Below are 10,000 nucleotides of genomic sequence, written 5' to 3'. Positions count from 1 at the left end.
AATCTAAATCTCTCTCTCTCTCTCTCTCTCTCTAGCTTAACCTAGTGTTTGCCCGACCAAGATATCAGATGACATTATGGACGAATGCTTTACTGTAGATCAGAAATGGATGTCTTTATGGATATCTGATGGTGATATTGGATATATTCTGCTAAAGTACTGATACCAACCAAATCTAAATCTCTCTTTCTCTCTGTCTATCTCTTTATCCATCTCAATCACTGTTTTGACCATTATACCTTTATCTTTATCAATATTTATCTTTGTCAACATTTATCCCTATCACTCTCTCTCTCTGTCACCACTCTCTTCCTTGGCTTCTCTCTATCTCTATTTCTCTCTTTCACTATCTCCATCTCCATCTCCATCTCCTTCTCGATGTCTCTCTCATACACTCCCCATCTTCCCGTGGCCACATATATGTGTACACATCTCTTTATCTTTCTTTATCTCCATCTTGATCTCTCACTAGGTATCAAAAATATATGCATCTCTCATGTTGATGATGATGTTGACTGTGGTGATGATGGATGGTAGGTGAGGGTGGTGATAAAGGGGCGGGTGCAGGGTGTGTTCTTCAGGGATTGGACAGTGGCAAACGCCGGAGAGCTGGGCCTCAGTGGCTGGGTTCGTAACCGTCGTGATGGTAGTGTTGAGGCCATCTTCTCTGGCGACCCTGGGCATGTGAGAGAGATGGTCAACCGTCGATGCCGTCACGGCCCCCCCGCTGCCATCGTCACCTCCCTCCAAGAATATGCCGTCACCAATGAGGATCTCCCTCTCCAACAAGGCTTTCGCTGCCTTCCCACTGCCTAAAGACATCCCAATATTAAGGCTCATGGACGGATGACGATCAGCCGTCTGTTTCGTCTCTTATTGTCATCAGTCATCTGTCCTGACCCTGGAATGGGACTAGAACAAAAGTCTTTGTGCCTTCCATACTACTTTTGTGATTGGCTGCAGGTGATTTATACTAAGCTTACTGTCAACCTCCGTTCGTTCCATCATATGTTGCAACCCAGCCTGTTGGGCAGAAATGGAATAGAACTGCAGACTCTGTGATAAATGGCAGACCAAAGTGCCGTTCCATGCTATTACACCTATCCTATTAAGTTTTCTGTTGTTGGTCATTTGTCATTTCTCCGCGGTTCATTCCCCCATCTGGGTTTTTATGATTGTTGCATAGGCTGCTCTTTGGTGCAAAGTCAATGCTTGTTGTGTCTATGTTTTTGTATTCATGGTTACAGCCAAAGATATATTGATAGAGTATATATATAAACAGAGAAATACCAGGGGGAATAAGATATGAAAGGATATAGAGGGAGATGAATGAACAGAAGGGAAAAAAACTAGAGAGAAATAGAGGATATCATGAATAGAAATAGGTAGATACCAAAGTGCTAGATACAGAAATAATGAGAGAGATACCATCTAAGGAATAAGGAAATGAACAAAGATACTCGAATACATTGGGGGGGGGAGAGAGATAGACAATAATACATATCAAATGATAACATATTATAGATAGAAGAAATGGAGAGAGATAAACATGCATTAATAGATATTTCACCGGAGGAGAGTACATGAATAGAGACAAAGGGAAGGATAGAAAGACAAAGAGAACGAGAGGGTGACACATGTATAGAGATGGGCAGATACTGGATGATAGATAAAATAAATTGAGACAACAATAGACATGAAAGAGAAAAATACTAGAATGAGAGAGACATGAATAGAGATAGATAGATCACATATAGTAAATAAACTAAAATAAAGATATATTTTTTGAACAAAGATAGTAAATAAACCAAAATAAAGATAGTAAATAAACCAAAATAAAGATATACATGAATTGATGTAACACAACGGGCCGGGATCGAGCAGCTCATGTTGCACCATAGGGAGAGAGGGATAGTATGAGATGGAAACGTGGTTGGATGATTCAGATATATGAGAATCAATGAGAAAGCACGAAGGAAAATCACTGACCTAGGGTGAAGACCAGATAAACGACATGAAGGGGTCTAGGGTAGCGGGCATGCTCCCAATGACCCGATGAATCAGCTCCAAGGCCGATGTGGTGGGGGACAATCACTGTCCATGCATGTTCACGACCGTCATCAAGAGTGACACTAATTTGACACCAAGAACGGAATCTCCTATCTCTTGATTCGGTGGCTAAAACTATGACCCGAAAATTTCTGGCAGAGAAGCAAGCGCGGATCAGCACTGAAGAAAATAATATTGAAAGAAGGGGAGAGATGGTGCGAACTGCAGGCTAGGGCCCCAGGCTTTGGCAGAGTATGCAAGTTCTCCTGACGGGTGGAGGGGTTGACAAGGCCGGTACTAGTTGGTGACGACTGAGCAGGAGAGATCAGACAAGTGCGGACAGCCGGTTGGGCTCAATGACGAGCAGCACAAGAGACGATGCAATCACCGCCGATAATCGCTGCGACGACTGTTGGGCCGTGGAACCTGAAGCTTGGGTGACCGAGTGGAAGTTGAAGAACTAGCCGCCCAGGGCTCAATTGATCGACTGCGCGGCGAGTCGAGGGTGCCGGTGACCGACGGAGGCAAGGGGAAATCGAACGGGCATTGCTGTCGGCGGGCGTGATAGATGACATCATGCGGGAGGGTGATTTCTGGCAGTTGAACGAGCGCCATTCGTGGGTACGCATCCGACGGGCGCACGGCTGAGCAGTGGTCAGGCAGCTGTGGGTACGGTCAGTTGCGAAATGACAGCGCGAGAACGGGTGGCCGATCGGGTTTGATGCATGTATGTGTTGGGTTCTAGAGGCCTAGATCTGGATAAACAAATACAAAACGATGCGCAGCGGAAGACTTTTGACGAATCAAACGACATCGACAAAAACCATTAAAACGATGTACCTTGCGCGAATCTCATTCGTGATTTCTTTGATCTCGGAGAGAGACGAGTCGAGCTGCTCAAGTGTGCAGCCTCTAGACGTATCCACGCGGTCCTCGGTGCGTCGGATCTCCTCCTTCTCGTTGACGAGCCCCGTTCTTTCTCCGTCGGCGTCCTTACGTCGTCCTGATCACATCAGGGATGGAGAGGGGCTGTGGGAGAGTGGAGAAGAAGGGGAGAGGCCCCTGAACAATTCTGCCTGGGTGAATTTCGTTCAGGGCCTTCCCCTATTTATACTAAGTGGGTATTTTTCATAAAACCCCCAAAACTTAAGTATATCTTCCAACGTCCAAAAGACCATTTGCGTGTGACCCTCTAGGCCCATGTATCAGTCTAGTTAACGACTCCAACGGCCCAATAACCTTTATTGGCCTTCCAAATTAATTAACTATATCATCATATAGATTAATTAATGTCAGATCGATTTAACCCAATCGATAGGTCGAGACTCCGACACGTGGGGTGCCAAGCTACACCTCGTGTCCTAGAAGATACAAAGGAGTGTGTATCGACTCACTCATGGAACCTGTTCATCATCGGTTACTGTGTATGTATAATCCCTCATCCACTTGACGCTCCTTGGATGACTTAGGGTATGGTCAACTGTCAAACCCTAATCGATCATCCGAGTTAGTACTAATGCATTCGGAAATCATGGGAAAACTCTTCTCTGATATTTCACTGCCTTGGCCAAGGACTTCGTTGCATCGTCTTCCTTGAGCTGTCACCTCTTATACCGAGGGTGGACGATCCCATCTTGACCACTCAATCGCCTTCGTGTGCTTCTTGATGCATCCAAACTAAGACCGTTTAGAATCCCATGATTAGAGACTCGTTGGCCATAGCCAAAGTACAACCGTCCGTCCACAAGACGTCTTTGGTGTCTCAGGTCTAAGGACCACTTACACAACCGTGATGTGAATCAACCTGATTGACAGTTTGGTATAATACCATTCAGGGATTTGTACGGATCAATTCAGTGAACTCTTTCCACTAAAGAGCACCCACTATCTATCCTTAGTGTCGCCATACTAATGGCTATGGGACCGGCCATACTCATCATATGAGTGAGGCTAGATAGTCCTATTCTATTCAGATACTTTGATGTCCTTCTCGTGTATCCTTTGAATAGGAATGTTTAGAACACATGCTTAAAGACTAGTGATCTCCATATTACGATCTCATCATAATTCACTAAGTCCGATCATGTATTCAAGGACTTCATTATGAGCATCACATGTGCACTATAATGAATATGTTCTATTAATGAATGTGTGATTGGCTTGCCGGCCACATATATTTCCATCAGTATGCGGGCGAGCATTCTTCTACAATACAGTTGCATGAGGTGGACGTTGGCGGTGGATAGGCCGCAATTGTTCTTCCGACGGCAACAACAACAGCAGCGGTGATGAACCTAGTGGCGGTGGATCATTTGACGACTGTCCCCTCGATGTTACTCTAGAAAACCATAAGGTAAGTCTCCATGGATGGAGGAGGGTGGTAACCCTAAAGAGAGAAGAACAACAATTTTCACTTTCTCAAAATGGAATTCCTAGAGTCTCTTTGGGCATACCTTCCCATAGGGTAGGGAGGGTTTCCCTAATGGGACAAATTAGGGGAAACATCCAAGTTGACAGGGACATTCCCCTAATAGCCCGAATAAAACCAAAAACATGGAAAAAGACGTGGGGAGCCCAAAACATGGGGGCCCTGCATAAAAGACAATGCACAGAAAATAAAACTAACTCTGGAGACCTATTGTCAAGCTTGATACTCGAAGCTCGGGTTCTTTGTGTCAGCTTGGGCTCCACGGTGCGGATGATGACAAACTCGGACTTGGTCTTCAAGATGGAACAAATGCCATAGATTTATGCAAAATATTTTTTCTGGACTTACTAACTTTAATTCCGGAAGCCTATCCTTACATGCCTGTGACATATCTACCCATGAGTAATAGCTATTCATTTGAGACTCCTAATTCAGATACTCTTCAAAGGTGGGAATATATATTCACATGCTTATAATCATTGTCAGAGTGATGGTTTGAATCCTTCAAGGAGCATTTCTGTGGTTGTCTAGATTCGGACTCTGACCGTAGCCCTATTGATGGACATATATATTATGATTTTATTTATGTAGGGAAATCATGGTTAGGGTTCCTTGGACGTTCTATGGATGGATGATGAGTTCTAGCCCTATTGTTTTCTAAGGAAGCTAAACTTTTAATTACATCTTTGAGGCCATCCATAATTATTTTTTCCCAAAGAGGAATAAACTCTTTTATGGGAGTATTATAATCTTTATCTTTTTGAGAGTAATCTAGATCAGATTGATTCCTCATGATAAGATGAAACATATAAAAAATGTTTTTTTTTCTATTAACTTAAGAGGGAACAATGTAAATACAAGAATTATTTTGTTTCTGATACAACTTCCTGTGGGACAAGCAAGCTGACTACATGCAAATGTTAATTAATACCAAATAATAGAATTCCGTACGGGTGATCCTAATGCTCCTAATCTTTTATAATTGGACTGAATCTGTGAGCTAGGGACATAATAAGGGAAAACTAGGGAGTGACTATGATATCCCTAACTTAATTGAAGTGGAAGGTTCAAAATGCCCAATCAAATTTTAACACAAATGTATTCACAAGGTCACACAACCACTATAAGAAAATCAACAGTTATCACTAACTAAATTATCTCCAAATTAATGCGTCCCAAGGTACCTCGGAGAAGAGAGCCAATAGGTCGATTGTTCTGATGTCGAATGGCCTTGATTGATGCTGGTCTACAGCTCTGCAGAAGGGTATGAAAGAGAAGAGGAGAAGGTGTGGAAAACATATATGGTGGGAGTGAAAGAATTGGGTTGACGAGAGAAGATGTTCACATGTATCGTGAGAAGAGTGGAAGTGAAGTGCTGAAAGTGAAGACACAAGATTGATGTGATAATGCATGAGAAGGGATGAATCTATGAACAAGAGAGAAACATGAGACTTGAGATGGAGGATATGGGGTGCATGGTCAATGATGCCAAGGGTCAAGTGTTAAGAAGATGATGGAAGAAGATAAGGTATGGAAGAAAGGGAGAGAAGAACCCACAAAGAACTGATTGGCATAGAAGACGAGATGTCTCTGTAGTGGCTTACGCCCCTCTTTCTCTCTCTCACCCTCCCTCTCTCTCTCCCTCTCCCTCTCCCTCTCCCTCTCTCTCTCTCTCTCTCTCTCTCTCTCTCTCTCTCTCTCCCTCTGGACGTGTCCCCTTCTCTAGCTCTCAATTTATCTCTCTACTTACCTCTCTCTATCTCACTCTTTGTCCCTCAAATTTTTTTTTCTCTCTCTCTCTCTCTCTCCCTCCTATATCTCTTTGTCTCTCATTATATATATATATATATCTTTCACTCTGAACCCTTCCCAAACATTGTCTCTTCCCTTCTCTACCTTTATATCTTTCCCTCCCCCTCTCCTTCTATCAACCCATTTCCTTCACTCAGACACTCTCTCCCTATCTCTTTCCCTATTAGTCTCCCCCTTTCTCTCACTCTTTATCTTTCCTTTCACTCTCTTCCCCTCTCTGGCTTTTATCACTTTCCCTCGCTCTTCTCCCTTTCTAATTATCTCTTTTCCCCTCATTCTCCGCCCTCTAACTATCTCTTTTCCTGTCACTTTCTCCCTCTATCCGCATCTGTCTTGTAAATTAAAATTTGTTTAAAATGATTTTCCCCAAACTCAGGATTCTCAAATATTTAAGCGTTACAATTCTCTAAATTACTTTAGAGGTGTAATAATACAACATGACACCAAATGAAAATTTAGAGTATAATGCTGATAAATAAATTTAAAGAAATGATGAATAACAACTTAAGGTTCGTCATCTTCATCACTCCTAAAGTTGCATTGTTGACTTCGTAACATTCTTTGACTCTGTTACTTTTATGCACCATGCATCACAATGCTTGAAGAGTTGTGCTCTTAAGGTAGCTTCCTCTACACTTCTAAAGTCATACCTTATAAAATGAAATTTTATGTTCTGTTCTATTATTTTTAAGCATCATTTCTTTAATTAAACTTTTAACACTTCATATTTCTCCTAAATCTGAAATGACATTCCAATATTAATCTGAAAATGTTGAAGGTGTGAATCCAGGAGGAATTTATGAGAAGAAGTGATAGAGCAATAAATGAATCATCGTGCAAAGGTGAAATTTAAGAGTAGGAGCAAAAAATGTTCTACGAAAAAAGTTTATGTAGTAAATGAGGTTTTCCAACATTCTTCAATAAAATATCATTGTCTTAGAGTTAAGTTTTCTTTGATTTTTTGAAGAAGGCTTTGCCTTTTTTGGATAACCTCAAATGTGAAAACACCCTAGACTAGATTTCCTTGCCATCTGAATTCTATAAGGGGCTTTATTTTTTCTTTCGTCATAAATATATTTATAATATAAGCTGAAATATCTTATAGCTTAAGCCAGATGTTTATGTCATAGTTGATTACAAACTCATGCTCCTCACCATATCGGAAAGTGTCATATATCATTATTAAGATACACCATTCAAGACAAGAGAGCTCATCGTGGTATAATGAGGAATGATAACTCAATCCTATAGTCTAGTAAAATCTCATAGTATCATTCACCTGATTGGTCCAATTAACCACCATGATCTTATTTGACTATTTAGAACCATTTTTTGAGTTGCTTCCCAAATTTATCCTTATAGATATAAAAAATTTCCAGTGACTTTGATTCATCAAATATAAGAAAAAGGCAGTCAGATAAATAACAGTTATCTGAGAATGTGTAGTGAATACTGTTATCCATTTCATGATGCCACAATCAATGGGAATTACTTATACGTTCCAATTCTGAGATGTCTGAAGCTCGATTGTCTCCTTTTCATCATGTTTTTATTTACATTGATACACATTAGAAATTCTTATGATAAATCAGATTGATAAATAATAATACAAAAGTTCATCTATCGTCTTTTGAAAAATCAGAATAAAAAACAATAGTACATATGATATTATGACATTATTTTATTTAAATATACATGATAGAACATTTAAAGATACATACTAAATGTTCATATTCCTCCACGCCAGTTGAAATGCCACTTCTTGTATAGATGAATCATCACTCGAGTTCTGATAACAGAAGTAGTCCTGAATTGAGATACTGACATGGCATTACATTTCAATGTTACATTGATAACAAGATAATTGTACCATTAAAATTACAATATTTAGATGTAAATTTTTATCAATCATCATATATGCGTGTTACCATAGTTTAAAATGTTTAAATATTTTTTTGAACGGTAGTACGCTTTTTATGTTTTTTATACTATTTTTTGGGAGTTTGATATTTTCAGTTTATGAAGAAACTCACAACTCAAAATATAACCTTGGATTTATTGAATGGCTTTTATGAATTCAAACGGGACGAAAAAACATTTTTCTGTGGTTCACAATCACATTTGTCATGGTTTCGGCCAATTATGGTCTATGCCAATCATTATGAGAATTCATTAGTATGGATTTCGATTTGTGATGCCATAATTATGCACCAAAAATTTAAACCACAATGAATGCGATGTAACATGTTGACTTAAAACCACAGTGAATGCGATGGAACATGTAGAAACACGTAGAAGGAATAAATCAGTGATTAAAATCAAAATCAATGTACCCTAAAGGCTAGCACATGTGCACACACATGAGAAATCATAATTCACTCAATAGGGATGAAATACACTGCTTATTGTTTTGCAACTCCAGGCACCACATCACAGATTAATTTATTCAAATAACATATTATTCCTGCACATGACACCTGTTAAAGGGTAATAGAATAGACAAAGAGATGAAAAACTCTAAGAGCAATCATTGAATCAATTTAAGGATATGATGAGAATGCAGAACCCTAAGCTGATTTGGTTGCGGGTTGGAAGAGAGAGAAATAGTTTGACAACTGAAAATTATCCAACTTCATAACATTCAATCAAAAGACACAACAATATTTTTCGAATAAAATTTCGAGGTAATATTTACATTTCTCTTTCCTATACATCCGTAGCATTGATATAAAACGAGAGAAAAAACAAATTTTAGAGGTCATCTCTAGCGTTGGCTAGCCGTCAGGAAAGAAGTTCATTTTCCAGTGAGATACTTTTTGTTTCATTTCATTCTTGTTCTCCGTTGAAAGATTCTTCAATGAATGTACAGACTCCTTTATAAATGGTTTAAACAAGGTCAATCCTAAGAAGGTTTTTATCACATTGAAAACACAAAACTTAATTTAAAATCTTGTTTTAGTCTTGATATTTTGTTCTCTTGCCATCGTTCTACAACACACCATTTATACTGGAATATTGAATATCTTGATCTTAGAAAGGAGACCAAGATCTTCTCAATCATCCCACTACCTTTATTATATTCCTCCACATTATTTCATTCTTTATAAGGAAACTCTTCCCTCTTTATCAACTTTAAAAATAAACCTATCATCCTAACCCTTGTGGTTAAGATCCTCACTCTATAAATTCTACCTTTTATTAAGATGAGCTTATAAATTTTATTGTGTGAGTACATTATGAAACTGATATATTTTATCCCAAACATAGACTTATCAATTGGCGTTGTTGTTCTCAATTAGATCAAAAATTTAAGTAAGCATAGAGTTTATTCCTTTCAGATTTCAAAATATTATTTTTATTCATTTTTAGATAATATGCGATTATTTCAGTTTTCTAGCGAACACAATATAGAGAAGAAGAATTTTAAATAAGAGGGCAACATAATTTGATATTTTAATTTTTAAATTTTATGAAGACACAGAAAAAATTTAATAAAATTTGTGAATTAAATTTTAATTTAATCTGATATTTGCCTATCTATAGTCACAGAATTGAAGCGATGAATTTATAAAAAATCTTTTCGTGTATATAACACTATTATGTTTAATCAATTTATAAAATCAGGATTTAGATCAACAAGATTCAAATTATATTGTGGAAACCATTTTTAGTAGGAACATGAAGTCAAATTTCATGATCATTTTATAAATA

The sequence above is a fragment of the Wolffia australiana genome, chromosome 6 (genome assembly GCF_029677425.1).
Source record: "Wolffia australiana isolate 7733 chromosome 6, ASM2967742v1".
NCBI lineage: Eukaryota > Viridiplantae > Streptophyta > Magnoliopsida > Alismatales > Araceae > Wolffia > Wolffia australiana.
Note: the sequence above shows the minus strand (reverse complement) of the source record.